A 317-nucleotide genomic window follows, 5' to 3' on the forward strand; every position below is an offset into this window, starting at 1 on the left:
AAAAAAAAAAAAAAAAAAAAAAAAGTTATTTAGCAGCTCTCCCCCCGAAATGGACGCTGAGCAGGGGTCGGAGGTGCGGAAAGGGCAGAGAAGCGAAGCAAGGTTTTGGGGTTTGAGCCTCGCTGAAGTTAGAAAGTTGCAAGTGTTTGAAATGGAGCCCTGGGCTTCCGTCCGGCGGTGCGACGGGGACAATGAGCGATCCAGCAAGTTAGAAAGTTGCAAGTGTTTGAAATGGAGCCCTGGGCTTCCGTCCGGCGGTGCGACGGGGACAATGAGCGATCCAGCCGGCCCTGCTTAATCAGATCCGTTTTCCACCC

General features: G+C 52.7%; 1 protein-coding gene across 1 annotated transcript in view; it reads left to right on the forward strand.

The window, feature by feature from the left end:
* Positions 1-317, forward strand: part of LOC103901507 (zinc finger protein ZIC 1) — a 13,765-nt gene that overhangs the window by 11,949 nt on the left and 1,499 nt on the right. The gene's annotated exons all lie outside the window — the stretch shown is intronic.

Source organism: Aptenodytes forsteri, unplaced genomic scaffold (genome assembly GCF_000699145.1).
Source record: "Aptenodytes forsteri isolate BGI_AS27 unplaced genomic scaffold, ASM69914v1 Scaffold404, whole genome shotgun sequence".
NCBI lineage: Eukaryota > Metazoa > Chordata > Aves > Sphenisciformes > Spheniscidae > Aptenodytes > Aptenodytes forsteri.